Source organism: Oryx dammah, unplaced genomic scaffold, assembly GCF_014754425.2.
Source record: "Oryx dammah isolate SB20612 unplaced genomic scaffold, SCBI_Odam_1.1 HiC_scaffold_13, whole genome shotgun sequence".
Classification (NCBI taxonomy): Eukaryota; Metazoa; Chordata; class Mammalia; order Artiodactyla; family Bovidae; genus Oryx; species Oryx dammah.
Genome location: NW_024070197.1, coordinates 29,547,233 through 29,567,558, shown reverse-complemented (window position 1 = coordinate 29,567,558; position 20,326 = coordinate 29,547,233). Strand labels below are relative to the sequence as shown.

General features: G+C 43.7%; 1 protein-coding gene across 4 annotated transcripts in view; it reads right to left on the bottom strand.

Annotated features, from left to right (window-relative positions):
• GFOD2 (glucose-fructose oxidoreductase domain containing 2) overlaps positions 1-20,326 on the bottom strand; it is a 41,138-nt gene that overhangs the window by 17,779 nt on the left and 3,033 nt on the right. The window contains exon 1 of one of the 4 annotated variants that reach the window (XM_040253341.1): positions 7,413-7,483. The exons of 2 other annotated variants lie outside the window; for them this stretch is intronic. The gene's annotated coding sequence lies outside the window, so the exon portion shown is untranslated. Of the gene's footprint in view, positions 1-2,561; positions 2,915-7,412; positions 7,484-20,326 lie in introns of those variants that run through there. One more of the 4 variants, XM_040253340.1, reaches the window with a different exon arrangement.

The window sequence follows — 20,326 nt, the reverse complement described above, 5'->3', positions numbered from 1 at the left end:
ACCCCACAGATGGCACCCAACAGGCTCCTCCGTCCCTGGGATTCTCCAGACCATATGCTATATGACTCCATTTATGTACAATGTTCAGAATCGACAAATCCATGGAGACAAAGTAAATTGGGGAAGGAAGGAACTGGGAGGTACAGAGGCCTAACTATTCTTTGACTTGTGGTTATCTACTTGTTCCAGCCCCAATTGTTGAAGTATTTTTTTTCCACCAGAATGACCTTGGTACCTTTACTGAAAATATGTTGATCATAAATATATGGGTTTATTTGTGGACTCTCAATTTTATTCTGATATGCAGATTATATCAGATATGCAGATGTCACCACCCTTATGGCAGAAAGCAAAGAACTAAAGAGCCTCTTGATGAACGTGAAAGAGGAGAGTGAAAATGTTGGCTTAAAACTCAACATTCAGAAAACTAAGATCAACGCAACCAGTCCTATCACTTCATGGCAAATAGATGGAGAAACAATGGAAACAGTGACAGACTTTGCTTTTTGGGGTTCCAAAATCACTGCAGATGGTGACTGCAGCCATGAAATTAAAAGATGTTTACTCCTTGGAAGAAAAGCTATGACCAACCTAGACAGCATATTAAAAAGCAGAGACATTACTTTACCAGCAAAGGTCTGTCTAGACAAAGCTATGGTTTTTTTCAATAGTCATGCATGGATGTGAGAGCTGGACTATAAAGATAGCTGAGGGCTGAAGAATTGATGCCTTTTTTTTTTTTTTTTTTTTTTTAGAATTGATGCTTTTGAACTGTGGTGTTGGAGAAGACTCTTGAAAGTCCCTTGGACTGCAAGGAGATCAAATCAATCAATCCTGAAGGAAATCAGTACTGAATATTCATTGGAAGAACTGATGTTGAAGCTAAAACTCCAATACTTTGCCCCCCGATATGAAGAACTGACTCATTGGAAAAGACTCTGATGCTGGGAAAGGTTGAAGGCAGGAGAACAAGGGGACAACAGAGGATGAGATGATTGGATGGCATCACTGACTCAATGGACATGAGTTTGAGCAAGCTCTGGGAGTTGGTGATGGACAGAAAAGATCATGCTGCAGTCCATGGGGTCACAAAGAGTCAGACATGACTGAGTGACTGAACTGAACTTTATTCCACTGGTCTGTAGTCTGTCCTTACTCCAGTACCTTGTCTTGATTACTTCAGTAAGTTCTGAAATCACTAAGTGTGAATCTTCTTTTTCTTTTGAAATATTATTTTGGCTATTCTGGAACCCTTGCACATTCCTAAAAATTTTATGACCAATTTATCAATCTGGGATTTTGAAAGAGATTGCTTTGAATCTGCAGATCAATTTGGGAACTCTTTTCATCATAACAATCTTAAGATCTCTGATTCATGAACATGGTGTGTCTAATTTATTTAAGCAATATTTTATAGTTTTCACAGTATAAGTTACACACTTTTTAAATTAAATTTACTTCTGTTATTTTATTTGATGCTATAGTAAATGGAATTGTTTTAATTTCATTTTCAGATCTAGCTTTTCTTTTGCTTCTACTGTAGATGTAAGTGGACAGTGTGAAGTATCATCTCTGTTAGGGCTTGTTTTGCCCGTATAGCCCGCAGTACAGCATTCTGTACTGCTTGATCCTACCTGAAGACAACTGTGCCTTTGTGAACCACGGAAATAAGCAAGATTTGAGCTGCCTGTAACCCCAAGCCCCTGTCAGCTTCCTGCCTCCTCCTGTCTCTAACTTTCTGGGCTGTAGAGTTTTGTCTCGTTCCCTGAACTCTTATTATTTCTACTACTATGTCCGTGGTCTCCCAGCCACCTCTGTTTCATCTTTGCTGATAATTCTCTTGCCCTTACAGGCTTCCTTTCTAGTTAGAAAACAGGTCAGTCACATACTACCTTCCATTATTTTCATGTCCTCAATTCCCTTTAGCTATTTTTGTCACTTTCTGTATTTACAGGTTTTGGGGGGTGTTACTTACAGGTCATGGATATTCTGGGACCTTGAAAGTGTAAACTTTGTAGTGCTACATAAGTAAGATTCTGCTTAAGCTCTGTGGGTCATTCATTACAACAGCTCTAAGGGGCAGGGAGTGAGACAGAGCCACCAAAAGCAACCATGTCCATGTCCTTTCTAAATTCACGCCCAGGGCACACTTCCTCCTCTCTCACATTTCATTTCTTCATGTTCTAATTATATTTGGGCGTATATTTGCACTGGTGGCTTAAAACAACAAAATGGATTAGAAGAATTGTTAATAACCTCTGTTTTAGTGACACTGACTCAAAGGGCAGCTTCATCAACACCAATAAATAAAAGGGCAAGAGCTGGCCTTTGAGGAAGCCAAGTGGCATGAAGCTAGGCAGGCTTGACTAGGTATTTTCCTGCTCCGGTAGACAGAGCTGGTTTTCCACCATTTATTTCAGTGATTACCCTTTCTTACTCATAACATGCCCTTACTGCTTGCCCCTAACATCCGGCGGAGCCTAGTGGGCCGCTGTCTATGGGGTCGCACAGAGTCGGACACGACTGAAGCGACTTAGCAGCAGCAACATCCTTGTACATACCTTTCATGTGCCTCCAAAGATCTCCATAAACCCAGCCCTGCCGAGCTCACATGCATTCCAGTCACCACAGCCTGGTCAGGAACGAAGCAGGGAAAGCGCCTTGACAGGACTGACCATACACACTCCAATGAGGCCACAGGTTATAGGGAAGGCAGCACAGAGGTCAGAGGCGTGAATCTGCGGCTAGCCTTGCCTGGGCTCAAATCCTGGCTCCACCTCCTACCAGCTGGGTGATGTCAGGTGAGTTTCTCAATCATTCTGTAAAAGGGGGTTAACTGTATCTACCTCATAGGGGACTTAAGGATTAAATCTGTATTAAGTCAGTATTCATGAAGCATTTAAAACAGGGCTTAGCCATCATCAAAAAAACCTACAAACAATAAATGCTGGAGAGGATGTGGAGAAAAGGAACCCTTTTGCACTGTTGGTAGAGATGTAAACTGATACAGACACTATGGAGAACAGTGTGGAGATTCTAAAAAAAAAACAAACTATAAGTAAAACTACCATATGATTTAGCAACTCCACTACTAGGCATATACCCCGGGAAAACCACAATTCTAAAAGACACATGTCCCCTAATGTTTATTGCAGCATTATTTACAACAGCCAGGACACGGAAATAACCTAATGTCAATAGACAGGTGAGTGGATGACCTCAATGGAATATTACTAAGCCAGAAAAAGTGCAAATTTGAGTCAGTTCTAGTCAGGTGGATGGACCTAGAGTCTGTTATACAGAGTGAAGTAAGTCAAAAAGAGAATGAGAAATATTGTATAATAACGCATATATATGGAATCTAGAAAGATGGTACCGATGAACCTATTCACAGGGCAGCAACAGAGACACGGACATAGACAGCAGACTTGTAGACAGAGCAGGGAGGAAGAAGAGGGTGGGACGAGACAGTAGCAGTGAGACACACACTACCCCGCGTAAAACAGACAGCTAGCGGGAAGGCGCTAGGTAACACAGGGAGCTCAACCGGCCGCTCCGTGACAACCTAGCAGGTAAGATGGGGTGGGGGGTTAGAGGGATGCTCAGAGGGATGGAACACATGTATACCTATGGCTCAATCATGCTGCTGCACAGCAGAAACCAACACACTGTAAAGCAATTATCCTCCACTAAAAAGAAACAAATAACATCTTTGTGAAAATAAATAAAATAGGACCTGGCACATAGGAAGTCACTACATGGATTTTTTTTTTAAAGCTATATATGACTGACTTAGATATCTCCTCTTCAAAAGCATATAGGAATATGAAGATAATATTCTAAGCTAGTATGTAGTGACTGCAATAGGCCAGGCAGTGTTTACTGTAAAATACATAGTGTTTAGTGTAATATATAGTATTATCCCTCCAAGTCCACGCCACCCTGTCTTACAGATGAGGAACACAGAATCTTGGGGAGGCAAGGTAACTTTTCCAGAGCTCCACATCTGGCTTTGTGTAACAGACCTGCCACAACCTGCTGGGAGACCTGGAGCAGGTTCCTGAGCTTCTCTCAGTTCAGTTCAGTCGCTCAGTCGTGTCCAACTCTTTGCGACCCAAAGAATCGCAGCGCGCCAGGCCTCCCTGTCCATCACCAACTCCCGGAGTTCACTCAGACTCACGCCCATCGAGTCAGTGATGCCATCCAACCATCTCATCCTGTTGTTCCCTTCTCCTCCAGCCCTCAATTTTTCCCAGCATCAGGGTCTTTTCCAATGAGTCAGCTCTTCGCTAAGCCTCCATAAATATGGAGGCTTATGTGTGTGGAACAGCTCTTGCATCCTTAGCGACAAGTGTGAACCAGGAAAATTTGTTCTGCTCCCTGGCTTGGCGACTGCTTGCCTCAGCTCCGTCACTCAAACCAATACTGCTCTGTTCACACATCACACCTTTACTGAGGGCCCTAACAGGAAGACTGTAATGAATAAAAGATGAAAGGACATAGTCTTCATTATTTCAGGAGCAATCAGTCAGAAAGGGAGTAGGAGCCAGAGCTGGTGGCACAAGTGCTAATCAGCAGTGTGGAGGGTGACAGGCAGGTGTGCTCGGTACTTTTGGTCTGACCCGCCTTTGCCACCTGATCTCCCTCTGCTCTGCTCTGCCTGCCGTCGATGAGAAGGTCAGTCTCTAGGGACTACAGCACGTGGGCTCCAGGCCCTCTGGCTTCCATCTGGGTTCAGCCAAACTCAGGAGGAGATCAGAGCACAGCCGAAAGGTTACAGTACTGGCCTCTCTCCCTACCAGGATGCGGCTCTGGCAGAGGCTGTGGTCCTTGACCAAGGTCACGTGCCTCAGGAGGAGCCCTCTTCCCATAGTCACAGACTTTTCTGGGTTCTGGTACCCCTCCCTCCCCGGTGCGCCGCCATCCCTTGCAGCTTTCCCTTACCCCTGTCACCACTGTAAATGATCCCTCCCTTAAAGGCATGTCAGTAACTCTCTAAATATGCTGGCTGTTTCCTGCCTGGACCCTAACTAATAACAGTAAGCAATGAGAACCACTGAATTTTTTTTTAACTTGAGGTAAGTGGAATAGAGTTCAGAAGACAGACACCGAGAACCAGTTAAGATAAAAAATAAGAGATAAGGAGGGTCTGATGGAGGGAATGAAATGGAGAAGAAAGCTATCAATAGGACTTGGGGTTATGAGGGGAGGGGAAAAAGCCAAAAATGGCATCCAATTATAGACCAACATCCCTCATGAACACAGGATCAAAATCCTTAATAAGCTATTAGCATCATCAATACATGATGACCAAGAGAATGTAAGACTGGTTCAATATTCTAAAATCAATTAGTATAATTCAACATATCAAGGGAGAAGGCAATGGCACCCCACTCCAGTACTCTTGCCTGGAAAATCCCATGGATGGAGGAGCCTGGTGGGCTGCAGTCCATGGGATCGCTAAGAGTCGGACACGATTGAGCGACTTCACTTTCACTTTTCACTTTCATGCATTAGAGAAGGAAATGGCAACTCACTCCAGTGTTCTTGCCTGGAGAATCCCAGGGATGGGGGAGCCTGGTAGGCTGCTGTCTCTGGGGTCGCACAGAGTCAGACACGACTGAAGCAACTTAGCAGCAGCAGCAACATATCAAGCCATTAGATTAGTTATTAAACTGCATTAATTAGGAATGCAAATTAAAACTTATCACAACTACACACCTATTGGAATGGGTGAAATTCAGAAAATCTGATATCAAATACTGATGAGGATATAAAGTTCATGAAAATGAGAAACGGTATCACCTCATCCATCTTCTTTCATCTCTCTCTGCTCCACAATGCCTCAAAGTTTGACAGGATATGGGGCTACAGCAATGGTTACCTGCTAGTTTTCTCCATCCCTTGGGACGTCATTCAAATGGACCAGAGGTAAAAACTCACCAAGAAAGAGGCAGATTCCCTTCCCCATGCCTGCTCTTCTAGCGAGGTCTTTGATGAGAGAATTATAACAGAAGAACTGAGTAGTGATGTTTTCTCTGTCATGTTATCCTTTATTCCGAAACAACTCACAGTATATCCTTAAGAATGCTTTTGACTGATTAGGTTTTTTTCAAGGGTCATTACTTGTTCTGGGATTGTGTCTTCCTGATGCCATTAGAATTATCAAGCCATTGAGAAGCTTACATATGGTGGAGCCTGGGTAGTTCATCCAAGCTATGTGGAAACCTATTATAGTTTTCCTTGTAACTACATATTTTTAATTACAAATTGTGCTTTCTCTTTTTCAGTGCCAGGTTTCAAAAAGAGCCATTAGAGATTTCTAGGTAGTTACTGCCTTGTAATAGTATATTTACACTGCAAGTCACACAAATGCAGTCAACTGATTTTCAGCCCAGGTATTATATCAATTCATGGGGAAGAAAACTCTTCTAAAAAATGGTGTAACAACTGGATATCCATATGGGCTTCCCTGGTAGCTCAGCTGGTAAAGAATCCACCTGCAATGTAGGAGACTCAGGTTTGATTCCTGGGTCAGGAAGATCCCCTGGAGAAGGGGTAGGCTACCCACTCCAGTATTCTTGAGCTTCCCTGGTGGCTCAGACGGTAAGGAATCCGCCTGCAATGCAGGAGACCCGGGTTCGATCCCTGGGTTGGGAAGATGCCCTGGAGGAGGGCATGGCAACCCACTCCAGTATTCTTGCCTGGAGAAGCCCCGTGGACAGAGGAGCCTGGCGGGCTACAGCCCATGGAGCCACAAAGAGTTGGACATGACTGAGCAACTAAGTGCAGCACATGGCAAGCAAAAACCCTTGACCCTTCTTTTCTCACTGTGTACACAAAAATTAATCCAAAATGAATCAAAGACCTCAATGTAAAAGCCAGAACCACAGAGTTTCTGGGCTTCTCAGGTGGTGCTAGTGGTATAGAATCCACCTGTCAATGCAGAAGACACCAGAGAAGAGAGTTCTATCCCTGGGTCAGGAAAAGCCCCTGGAATAGGAAATGGCAACCCACTCCGGCATTCCTGGCTGGAAAACTACATGGAGAGAGGAGACTGGCGGGCTACAATTCATGGGGTGGCAAAAAGTCAGACACAACCGAGTATGCACCCACCACACACAAAAGCTTCTAGAAAAACATGTCAGAGAATATTTTCAAGATCACAGGATACGTAAAGATTTCTTGGACAGAACACACAGAGCCCTAACCCACCGATAAACTGTATTTCAAAATGTTAAAAGAATTTCTGCTCATTACAAAAACACATATATATGGAATCTAGAAAAATGGCACTGAATAATTTATTTTCAGGGCAGTAATGGAGAAAAAGACATAGAGAACAGACTTATGGACTTGGGGAGAGAGGAGGAGAGGGCGAGATGTATGGAAAGAGTAACATGGAAACTTACATTACCATACGTAAAATAGCCAGTGGGAATTTGCTGTTACATCTCAGGAAACTCAAACAGGGACTCTGAATCAACCTAGAGGGGTGGGATGAGGAGGGAGATGAGAGGGAGGTTCAAAAGGGAGGGGATAAATATATACCTATGGCTGATTCATATTGAGGTTTGACAGAAAACAACAAAATTCTGTAAAGCAATTCTCCTTCAATTAAAAAATAAATTTTAAAACATATATATATATATATACACATATATATATAAATAAACCCTCTTAAAAAATAAAGTAAAAGATGTTTTCCCTTTTAGGCATATATATGTAACATTAAAATCATGAAAGTAGGAACTACAAATTTGAGCTTACTATGCTCAAACTTTTATTAAAACTTCTAAATAATTTTCACTATCTCTCTATTTTTACTGTTGTGATCTTTTGGTAAAATATTATAAAGATATAAATTAATAAAGAGAGTACACTGGGTCCAGGATAAAAAAAACCACCGGGACTTCCCTGGTGGTCAGGTGGTTAGAACTCCATGGTTTCACTGCAGGGGGCATGGGTTCAATCCCTGGTCAGGGAACTAAGATCCCACATTCCTGTAGCAGTCACAAAAAAAAAAGAAGAAGAAGAAGAAGACACACAGACACACACAAAAGAAGAACCTGATTTTCTAAAATGTCAAAAGATTAGATTGAGTCACACCAAAGATACAAAAACAGCCAATATGCATGTGAAAAGGTGCTCCATATCACTAGTCATCAGGGACATGCAAACTAAAACCAAACCTTGCTAGAATGGAAAAGGTAAAAAAAGAGAGAGGGAGAGACTAACAATCCCTAAGTCTGGAGAGGATATGGAGCAACAGAACTCTCACACGTTGCTGGTGGCAGTGTGAAATAGTACAGTCACTTTGGAAAATTGACATTTTCTTATAAAGATATATCAATTCAATGACACAACAACTCCATTCGTATTTACCCAAGAAAATGAAAATATATGTCCACAAAAAACTTGCACAAAATATTCCCACCACCTTTATTCATCTTAGCCCTAAATTGGAAATAAACCCAAATGCTCAGGAATAGGAAATTAGATAAATAACTTATGGTATAATCTAGAGCCAGACATCTTGGAATGTGAAATCAAGTGGGCCTTAGAAAGCATCACTACAAACAAAGCTAGTGGAAGTGATGGAATTCCAGGTGAGCTGTTTCAAATCCTGAAAGATGATGCTGTGAAAGTGCTGCACTCAATATGCCAGCAAATTTGGAAAACTCAGCAGTGGCCACAGGACTGGAAAAGGTCAGTTTTCATTCCAATCCCAAACAAAGGCAATGCCAAAGAATGCTCCAACTACTGCGCCATTGCACTCATCTCACATGCTAGTAAAGTAATGCTCAAAATTCTCCAAGCCAGGCTTTAGCAATACGTAACCGTGAACTCCTTGATGTTCAAGCTAGTTTTAGAAAAGGCAGAGGAACCAGAGATCAAATTGCCAACATCCGCTGGATCATGGAAAAAGCAAGAGAGTTCCAGAAAAACATCTACTTCTGCTTTACTGACTATGCCAAAGCCTTTGACTCTGTGGATCACAATAAACTGTGGAAAATTCTGAAAGAGATGGGAATACCAGACCACCTAACCTGCCTCTTGAGAAATCTGTATGCAGGTCAGGAAGCAACAGTGAGAACTGGACATGGAACAACAGGCTGGTTCCAAATAGGAAAAGGAGTACGTCAAGGCTGTATATTGTCACCCTGCTAATTTAACTTATATGCAGAGTACATCATGAGAAATGCTGGAATGGAAGAAACACAAGCTGGAATCAAGATTGCCAGGAGAAATTTCAATAACCTCAGATATGCAGATGACACCACCCTTATGGCAGAAAGTGAAGAGGAGCTAAAAAGCCTTTTGATGAAAGTGAAAGAGGAGAGCGAAAAAGTTGGCTTAAAGCTCAACATTCAGAAAACAAAGATCATGGCATCCGGTCCCATCACTTCATGGCAAATAGATGGGGAAACAGTAGAAACAGTGTCAGATTTTATTTGGGGGGGGCTCCAAAATCACTGCAGATGGTGATTGCAGCCATGAAATTAAAAGACGCTTACTCCTTGGAAGAAAAGTTATGACCAACCTAGACAGTATATTCCAAAGCAGAGACATTACTTTGCCGACTAAGGTCCGTCTAGTCAAGGCTATGGTTTTTCCTGTGGTCATGTATGGATGTGAGAGTTGGACTGTGAAGAAGGCTGAGCGCCGAAGAATTGATCCTTTTGAACTGTGGTGTTGGAGAAGACTCTTGAGAGTCCCTTGGACTGCAAGGAGATCCAACCAGTCCATTCTGAAGGAGATCAACCCTGGGATTTCTTTGGAAGGAATGATGCTAAAGCTGAAGCTCCAGTACTTTGGCCACCTCATGTGAAGAGTTGACTCACTGGAAAAGATTCTGATGCTGGGAGAGATTGGGGGCAGGAGGAGAAGGGGACGACCGAGGATGAGATGGCTGGATGGCATCACGGACTCGATGGATGTGAGTCTGAGTGAACTCCAGGAGATGGTGATGGACAGGAAGGCCTGGCGTGCTGCGATTCACAGGGTCGCAAAGAGTCAGACACGACTGAGCGACTGAACTGAACTGAACTGATGGTCATACAATGAAATACAAAAAAAAAGCAGCAAAAATTAATGAGCTACTAATGCATGCAACCACATGCATGAACCTTAAAAATATTACTTTGTATGAAGGACGCTAGGCACACACACCAAAAAAAACATTCCTTACTGTAGGATCTCATTTACTTGAAGTACAGGCAAAGTTACTTATTAGCAACAGGAGTCAAAAGTGATAGCAGGATGGTTGGTGGGTCGGGAGGCGGGGCAGGTGTGGAACTGACTGGAAAAGGGCACAAGGAAACGAGTGAGGATGGAAATATTCTGTATCTTGTGTTGCATTGTGGTTACATGGGGATATATTTGCCACAATTCATGAAGCTGAATACTTAGGATCTGTGTATTTAATTGTATGTAAATTATACATCAATTTTTAATCACTGTAAGTTATGGCTGAGGGCACAGAACAACCTATTTGCACCATGTGGATTTACATCTATAATCAAATTAAATGGACATGTGTGAATTAAGTCTCTTTCCTTTAAACACAAAACTTGAAGTTGTTTGCACACCAGTGACTATTCACATAGCTTTACATTGTATTTACAACTATTTACATTGTATTAGATATTGTAAGTAATTTAGAGATGACAAAGTATACAAGAGGATAAGCGTATGTCATATGCCATTTTATGAGGGGCTTGAGCATCCGTTGAGCACTGTTTCTATGTTTTGGTGGCTCAGACAGTCAAGAATCTGCCTACATTGATGCAGGAGACCCGGGTTTGATCCCTGGGTCAAAAGAGAATGGCAACCCCCTCCAGTATTCTGGTCTGGAGAATCCCATGGACAGAAGAGCCTATTGGGCTACTGACCATGGGGTTGCAAAGAGTGGGACACGACTGAATGACTAACACTGAGCATCTGTGGATTTTGGGATCCCAAGGGGTCTTGGAACCAACCCCACCCCCCTAGATACCAAGGGAGGACTGTAAAAGACAATGGCTGAAGCCAAGCAGAGCCCAATGATCTAGTGAGTGTGGGCACTTGCTGAGGATCAGAAGGTTGCCCTTTCCCATAGCCAACATCACATTGGGCAAGCTGCTGAGCTGCCGGGGCTAGGCAAGTCCTCACCACTCACGAACAACTCATACTCAGGAAGTGAGGGCTGAAAGAGGGGTTCTTCTCTGGTATTGCTGTAGGCAAGCCAAGGAAGGATGTAAGTGAGAAATAATCTGTAACAGGTTGTGGCTGCAGCTGGACAGGTTGGGCAACAGGTTGGCACACCACATGGGTAGGAAGCCTAAGCTTCCACCCCCACCACACCCCAGAACCAGCCCATGGCTGGAATTCCCCAGCGGGGCACCCTCAGGGCACCCTCGACAGACTTGGCAGCGGGCCTCTGCCCTCTCAGACACATTCCCAGGTGCCAGCGTCAAGGGGCTTGTTTGGGAATTAGACTTTTCTGTGGATGAATTTCCTCAGTAATTATATCTTAATATAAAATACTCTAAAATAAAGCACTGTGGCCAGTGATGAGGCCGGACCCTAATTATTAAGTGAGTTGGGGCCTCAATCTAACTTTATTTGTTTGTTGGGCCACACAGCTCGCAGGATCTTACTTCCCCAACCACGGATTGAACCCATGCCCTCAGCACTGAAAGCATGGAGTCCTAACCACTGGACCACCAAGGAAATTCCCAATCTAATTTTGAAGTAGACTGTGACATTGGCTGTGTTTCTTCCTACCTCTCTGGCCATTTCTCTGCTGTTTCTCCTGATGATGACTGTGCTAACTGTGGCTCTTGCCTCAAGACTGATGAGTCTATTCGTATTCACCCTCATGGCTTTAAATACTATCTATTCTCTGATGACTTTCAAAGCTGTCAGCCGGGTCCTCTCCCTTGAGCTTAAGACTAGTATAAACAACCACCTATCTGATGTACATTTCGACTTGGTGTCCAGAACTAAACTCCTGATGTTTCTCCCTACCAAACTCACTTTTCCCCACAGAAACTGCTAACACAAATTTTCCAGCTGTTTAAATCAAAAGCTTGGAGTAATCTTTGATCCTTCTTTTTCTCATACTTCTCATCTGATCCATAAAAACATGTCTTAGTGGCTGTCTCTCTTCAAAACACACCCTGAATCTGAGCACTTCTCACTACTGTTGCCACCACCTTGATTCCAGTCACTGTCTTCTCTCTGGTGCTACTGTGAGAGGCCACCTGGCCTCCCAGATTCTACCCTGCCCCTTCTCATACTGTACCCCCAGTCTACTCTCATCTAGCACTGAGGGTGACGCCATTAAAACGTAAGTCAGATCATGCTAGTCCTCTGCCCAAAGGCTGCACAGGCTTTGCATCTCTCCCTGGGTCAGGAAGATCCGCTGGAGAAGGGATAGGCTACCCACTCCAGTATTCCTGGGCTTCTCTTGTGATTCTGCGGGTAAAGAATTTGCCTGCAATGCAGGAGACCTGGGTTGGATCCCTGGGTTGGGAAGATCCCCTGGAGAAGGCAGAGGCTACCCACTCCAGTATTCTGGCCTGGAGAATTCCATGGAATGTATAGTCCATCGGGTCACAGAGTCGGACACGACTGAGTGACTTTCACTTTCACTTTAGCATAAAAGCCAAGGTTCTTCCTCTGACCTACAAAAGGCCTGTCTGCCCCCTATCCTCTTTCTGACTTTACATCCTATTTCTCTTTCCCTTGCTCACTCTACCCCAGTTACCATGGTTCACTGCTGTGTGTATCGCAAACATTCCAGGTATGTCTCTGTTTCAGGGTTTCTGTGCTGGCGGTTCCCTCTACTGTACAGACGGGATCAACTGGGTCTACATACTCCCTCACTTCCTTCAGGTCTCTACTCAAATGCTGTCTTATTAGAAACAGGTTTATCCCCCCATTGTTGGCCTCCTCCCACCATGCCTCCTAGAATGCTCCTTGCAAAAAGGGAATTTTTTGTCTGTTTTGTGCACTGCCTAGAGAATCCCAGGGACGGGAGAGGCTGATGGGCTGCCATCTATGGGGTCGCACAGAGTCGGACACGACTGAAGCAACTTAGCAGCAGCAGCAGCAGCAGCACCCTCAAGTTCCTAGAACAAGGCCTAATATGCAGTGGGTGCTCAATAAATAATTGCTAGAAAAAGGTGAAAAGATTCCAGACCTTGCTCCTGTATAGTTAAGTAATAAACCAAGATATATATACTGAACTCATCAAAACTGTAAATAATTCTGTACAATCTTGGGGTATGTTCACAAACGTAATAAAGAGAGTACTTAGGCTGATAATTAAATAGTTTGAGGCAGAATCTGGTATAATGGTTTAGGAAAGAAAGCATCATAGTATAGCTCTGCCTGCCAACTGGGATTAGGAAAATGAGCCGAGGCTCTCAGTCTTAAGCTACAACTTGACCTGTCAAGAGGGTGCTTGCAACCAGAACTGTCTCTCCAACTACCCTACCTCCTCACATAATGTGACTCATGCTTATCTGTTAGCTCAGTCCCCTTGTAGTCAAGCTTCCTAACAGAAGCATACTGAATGTCAAACTTTGCAGGATCCCAATGACCTAGCATGTAGGGGCTATGTTCAGTCAAATGCCAACAGACAATCATGAAGGGAAAGGAAGTGATAGTGGACTCAAGTGATGGTGATTCCAACCTGACCATCTGATAAGGAATCACTCTAGCTGCAGTGAAGCTTTCCTGCCCCCATGGCCCACCAACTGGACATTCGAATGTCCCTTGATTTCCATCCACTGCTCTGGTTCCATGAACCAGATGGTTTTCCTGAACTGGCCAGTTCTTCCCCTAGCCTCTCTAGGAATCTGGAAAAGCCCAGATTCCCTGATGGGCTCTCCCCAGCGTGGGTTGGACCTTTCCCCGTCTCTCCACCTCACCACCTTCCCCTTACACTGCACTCAGCTCAGTATGCTGGCAGCTACCACATCTAACCCCTTCAGTTTTGCTCTGAGGTTCTGGTCCAAACTATTTGCTCTGCCTGCAATAATTTTTTCTTTTTCTTTATTTCCTCAGGATAACTCCTTCTTAGATCTGTTACATCTCCACTTAACACCACTTCTTCAGAGAAGCTGTGCCTGAGCTCTGTCTTTCATAGTGCCTATCACACTCCACTGGGATCTGTCATGAGGTCAAGAGGCTGCCTGTCTCACACACTGCTGTCACCAGGACAGAGCAGCACCCCACACTGAGTAGGTGCTGACTGATGACTGAGGAATGAGTAAGTGTGAGAATGCAGAAATTAAGAAGTCAGGTCAAAGCCTGTGTGGCAGCTGCACCAACTAGAAGGCAACAGCTTTTCCTGCTCGAGTCCTTCTTTTCCTTTCTATTTTAAATAAAATACATTTTAAAATCTTAAAGAGTATAAGCTTGGTTTTTTTTTGGCAATGCTGGGGGCTTGTAGAGTTCCCCAACCAAGGATTGAACCTGGGCCTTGGAAGTGAAAGCAACAAGTTCTAACCACTGGACTGCCAGGGGATTCCCTGAATATAAGGTTCTTTGAATGATGCTCTGGAACTGATATGATAACCATCACCCTAGGAGGGGGGGTGCCATGATGTTAACATCCAGTTGCAAAGATACCTAGATTTAGATTTATAACATAAGAGCATAATTCATGAGCACACTAAAAGGAGACAAAATTAAAATGTAAAGGTAAATGTTAAGTTTAATTTTCATTTTGCAAAACCTAGGAATCTGGTGGGGGAAATAAGTAGCCTTTCATGTGGTCATCAACATCAACCATGTACTAAGAACCAAGAGCCCACCTTCTGGGCCACCCCCCCCAACACCTGGAACTGAGCCACTCTGGTAGACAGACTGTCGTTGCATGGTCAGTAAAGCTGGACCTGAAGAGGAAAGACAACCACACCTCAGCACTGGAGCTCAGGCAGGAGCCAGGGGGAGTCTGCAGCCTAAGTTCTGAGCTGCGTTTTCACAGCCAAGGGACTACCTGCGGTACAGTTAGAGCTCCCCATGAACCAGCCTGTACTCCCAGTCTGAAAGGGTAACATGCTTTCTGTAGTTTTCAGATAAAAGAGAAAGTATGTCTTTATCTACATTTATGTTTCCACTGAAAAATAAAAGTCTAACTAAACAAACAGGTATTGAATTTTACAAAAGAGTTATGATAAATGTCCCTGGATCTCAAAAAATTCAAAGATCCTTCAGGGAAGGTTTCATTTTCCTACAATTTGTTTATGTGTCTTACAAGGACTCAGTGACACAGACATCGCTGCCTTCTCCCTGACTGCAAAAATGCAACAAAGGAAGAAAGAAAGACTATCCCTCCAACTCTGCAAACCGACATGGAGGTAAACTGTTAAGCGGCCACCGGATATCGAGAGAGCACACCCAGGCCCAGCCAAAGATGCTGGCTCCCAGTCTCTGCGCTGCCCTCACAGTGTCCTAGGAGGGACATTAACGAAAGGCCTAACGACCTGTCTAATGAGGCATAACTACCCAGTGGACAAAAAGGTCAGCTAAAATTGAGTCATGAAGGAGACGTAAATTTAACTAACACCCACAGAGGTATCTGGATCATGACCTGGTCTGACAGTTAGTTTCAGCTGATGGTTACAGTAAGAAAAAGTACTTTGCTACCAGTTATATTAAATATTGCTTCTTAAAGTCTGGCAATAACAAGATAACTATTTTTCTGAGACTGCTTTAACAGCAAGTTCTAGACTGACACTGACCTGAAAATTCCATCCTCATCCCTACTCTCACAGAGCAATGTTATCTAATCCTTCAATTTCACTCTGACCTCCAGGCAAACGTTCTCAATTGGCTCTGTACCAACCTATCAGCTTCTTCCAACCCAAATTTATCCTTCCTTTCCTTCTCCTGTGTGCCCTCACCCCCATTTAATGGCATGATACCCAGTCACCAGAGTTCCTTCCTCATTCATTCCCCAGTGTCTGTGAGGGCAACGATGGGTCAGGCATTGTGCCGTAAGGTGGGGCACAGGGCAGTGATCCAGACAGGCCAGGTCCCCGGAGCTTAGTTCCCATTTCTTGCTACACCCACAGCTGACCAATGGGTGATTTGACAGAGGAAACACGATGACAAAGGCATGTGACAAAGACCCTGCCTTTGCTGAGGTAAACTACACTTGGCCACGATGCCTGTGAAGTACCCGGCTCTAGAGAGAGGTGTATTTTACATATAATCCTCAGAAGACAATGAATTTTTAATTATACTCATAAAACATTTTTCAACATGAAAACCTAACTTACCAAAGTTTTGTGTTTTCTACCTTCTATCTGGATACAAGTATCCTGTTGCTGTGAAAATGGCTATTTCTATGGCAGCAAGAGACACTACAGAGTTTCCTAATCTGCCTTCCTTTAGATGTCAGGTATAGGGTGTTCTTGGGGCACCCCAGAGCACAACAACCTGACCGGTGTTCTTTAACTCTGTTACATGGCTTCTGGTCACCAGGAAGGTTAAGCAGGTCTCCTGTGAGTGGAAATGCCCCGTGTCCTTCACAAACATCGCCTGCTTGGATGCAGAAAACTGCTTACCAACTAGGCCATGATTATGCTCAGCTGTAGTTTAACAGTGTTCTAGCTATTAAGTGTGACATGTACAATAATCTAATCTCAGGACAGTCTTTGCCACACCAACCCCCTTTTCCTGTTTTCCTTTTGGTTAATGTGTAATGAAGGAGGCTGGTTATAAAATACAGAATGTATCTGGGATATGCCCACCTGAAAACAGCCATTCATTTTAGTATTTTATAATTTTCTGATTATTGTTTAAATGATGTTCAGTGTCTTACTATTGAGACTCTAAGGTCTTTCAGGACCAAGACTGTGTAATTAAGGAGATCACAGGGCCCTGAAACACTTCAAGGTATTTTGCTAACATTCCTATAATATTTGAAGGCATTTAAATGTTCTTTGCACAACAATCTTAGCATATTAGGGATATTAAGCAGTGAAGGGGCTTCCCAGGTAGCTCAGTGGTAAAGAATCTGCCTGCCAGTGCAGGAGACGGGTTCCGTCCCTGGTCTGGGAAGACTCCACATGCAAGGAGCAACTACGCCCGGGCACCACAACTGCTGAACCACATGCCACAGCTACTAAAGCCTGGGTGCCCAGAGCCTGTGCTCCGCAACTGGAGATGCCAGTGCAATGAGAAGCCCGTGGGCCACAACTAGAGAGTAGCCCTCACTCACCACAACTAGAGAAGGCCCAAGCAGCAACGAAGACTCAGCACAGCCTTAAAAAAAAAAAAAAAGCAGTGAAGCAAAGAGAAACAAAGTAATTTTGAAAGAATAACCACCATGACCAGGAGCAAGCCCTGGGCTGGGGTAACCAAATCAGCCATTTGAGCACAATAATTTAATTTTGAAAATAAGATCTGATGAGAAATACTATATTCAACCATTGCCCCCATTGCTTCAAAAAACAACAACAATAACAACAACCAAGCTTTGTCCCCTTTGTCCCTGGCACAGGAATATGAGAGCAAAAGGCTGACAAGTAACAGGAAGTACAGCTGATCTCTCCACCATCCCCCATCTCCCTGACAATGAGAGGATGCCTGGATGACAAATGTTTATCTCACACGCTCCCAGAGCCACCCCCAGAGAGGCCCATCTGAGATATAACTATCTCCTAGCAGGACCACCACTGGGCTCCGGAAGCCATTAACCACGTGGAACACCCTCCAATATGCTGTGGGATGCAGAAACACAAAACCACCCGTCAGCAAGCACCCAGAGACCCTGAGGGTCAAAACTATCCATCAACAAGCACCAAAGAAACAGTCTTGGAAAGCAGTCTAAGAGCTCTACGGTCACCTTTCAAATACACACAAGCAAATCCATTATCCTAGGGTACAGCACTGCTGTTTGGTTCATGACACCTGACTTAGGAAACATCGGTGCTTCCTGGTCCCTGCCATCATTATCCCTCCACTTTAAAAAAAATAAAATTTATTGGGCTGTGCCAGGCCTTAGGCGCAGCATGCAAACTCTTAGTTGTGGTATGTGGGATCTAGGGGCTTCCCAGGTGGCTCAGATGGTAAAGTGGGATCTAGTTCCCACACCAGGGATTTAACCTGGGCCCCTATATCGGGAGTCCAGAGTCTAACCATTGGACCACCTGGGGAGTCCCCCACCCACCCACCCCACCCCAACTTTTAATTCAGTCAGGGAGCAAGAAGAGGCTGAAGGCCTGCAGAGAGAAAACAAGTTCAGTATCATTCTTTACATAAGCAAGAAACTTTTAGGAGGGTTTTTTTTTTTTTCCAATATTCACTCACTATAGAAAATTACCATGTGTTCTTCCTATACTCTTTTTTGCTAAGTTTTACACCCGTTTAATGTAATCAAATTATATTCACAACTTTGTTCCTGATTTTTTTCACTTACTGTTTTGACGTAAGCATTTTTCACGTTATCACAGTTACTATGTGAACCAGCTCTTCCTTTCTTTCTCTAGTGTTAGACATTTCTGTCATTTTTAAATTGTTTTCTGTTATAAATTACACAGATTAAGAAACTAGGGCCCAGTAATTATATGATTTGGGCTTCCCCGGTGGATCAGTGGTAAAGAATCCAACTGCAATGCAGGAGACGCAGGTTCAATACCTGGGTCAGGAAGACCCCTGGAGAAGGAAATGGCAACCCATTCTAGTATTCTTGCCTTGGAAAGCCCATGGACTGAGGAGCCTGGTGGTCTACAGTCCATGGGGTCGCAAGAGAGTTGGACAAGACTTAGCAACTAAAGCAACAATTACATGGTTTGCTGATAGCATTATCATTCTAAGCAAAAATATAATTCTGAAAAAAATAATAAGATTTTGAGATTGTAAAGCAATATGGTAAATCTCAAAGCCAAGTAGGAAGTATTTCCGGTTATATTTTGGAATTATCTATTCTCATGAGAAACTGAAAGTTGACAGTTGGGGAGGAGCACAGTTATCCCAGGCCAGAAAGGAAGACCGTGCTCAGTACGTTTCCACTCCTCCAAGCCTTCATTCCTAATCTTTCCCGGCAGAAGACAGACAGGAACCCTTACAGATGCTTCTGGGAATGGCTCTGAGAGGTGGTGGGGAGATTGAGCTGCCGCCACGGCAATCCTGGATCCCAAAGAGATGCAGCATTTTGTCATTGGGAACCTTGAAAACCAACAGTACCTAGGACAAAGGCATTGCTCGCAGCTCCTCTTCTAGGAACAGGAACTAAAGAGCACACGTTAAGGGCAGGGTTTGAGTGTATTTAAGTAATGCAGGAATACTCACTTCTTCCTTCTTAATGTTTATTCCTACTTCCTAAGTGTTCATTCCCATCATCATGCAACTGAAATATTTACTCCATTTGTCGCTTCCTTTGGATTTAAAGAGACGGTACATTAACGAGCTATTCCTGACCTAACGGCTAATTCATGGGTGAATGTTAGTGTGCTAGAAAGTCTTACTGTTTTCTTGTTTTATTTCAGTATCTTTTTTCCATTTTGATTTTCACGAGCCCAACCTTATTTGAATTATCTTTCATTCCCCACTTTTAAAAACACCTGACATCTAAATTTCCAAGTAATTTGGACTCTTAGGCTCTCTTGAAGTTTACTTATACAAAGCTGCTTTTTTGGTATGTATGTCCTGGGACTTGTACACAGTGTACTGGGACTTCCCTGGTGATACAGTGCATGGGAGTCTGCCTGCCAATGCAGAGGACATGGGTTCGATCCCTAGTCCAGAAGGATTCCACATGCCTCAAAGCACCTGGGCCCGTGCGCCACTACTTCTAAGCCTCTGTGCTGAAACTACAGAAGCCCGCACAACTAGAGCCTGTGCTCTGCAACAAGAGAGCCACAGCAACGAGAAGCCCATGCACCACAACGAAGAGCAGCCCTCGCTCACCCCAACTAGAGAAAGCCCATGGGTAGCAATGAGGACCCAGCACAACCAAAAATAAATAAACTAACTAAAAAAAGAGAGAAATACGAAAGGTCCTCCCCCCAAAAAAGAAAAATAATGTCCTACTACTATACTGCATACGAACTCTCAAAAACAGCAAAACCTCCCATTTTTTTCTAGACACTGTCTGATTTCAATAGTGGATTTATCCTAGATTGAAACTCCTATTATAGATACACGAGTGACTTACTAGGCATCAGGACACCTCTCCTGCATCTAAGTGACTGGTCACTGATTCTTGTGTTCTGTGAACACCAACTTCATATTACAACGTCCCATATCAGATCACCCTGTGCCCCCATTTCATTTCTCCTCTTATTGTATAAACAGAGAATCAGTTCAGAGAAAGTAAATC